The sequence below is a fragment of the Ornithorhynchus anatinus genome, chromosome 14, assembly GCF_004115215.2.
Source record: "Ornithorhynchus anatinus isolate Pmale09 chromosome 14, mOrnAna1.pri.v4, whole genome shotgun sequence".
NCBI classification, from domain to species: Eukaryota; Metazoa; Chordata; class Mammalia; order Monotremata; family Ornithorhynchidae; genus Ornithorhynchus; species Ornithorhynchus anatinus.
The window spans coordinates 35,251,332-35,251,750 of NC_041741.1; positions in this window are offsets into that span (position 1 = coordinate 35,251,332).

Genomic DNA, 419 nt, shown 5'->3' on the forward strand with positions numbered 1-419 from the left:
TACCAACATGCAGCGTGGCTCAGTGGAAAGAGCACAGGCTTTGGAGTCAGGGCTCATGAGTTCGAATCCCAGCTCTGCCACTTGTCGGCTGTGTGACTGTGGGCAAGTCACTTAACTTCTCTGTGCCTCAGTTCCCTCATCTGTAAAATGGGGATTAAGATTGTGAGCCCCACGTGGGACAACCTGATTCCCCTATGTCTACCCCAGCGCTTAGAACAGTGCTCGGCACATAGTAAGCGCTTAACAAATACCAACATTATTATTACTAGAGAAGGAATGACCGCCTGAATGCAGGACCAGAGCTGCAGCCTCCCGCCTGAAGCTCGGCGCGTCACGTGCTTGGCGAGCGGTGGCGCCGGGGAGCCTCTAGGGGGCGCTGCCATCCCCCACCCCACCCCCCCGGCGTGTTCCGCGCATGC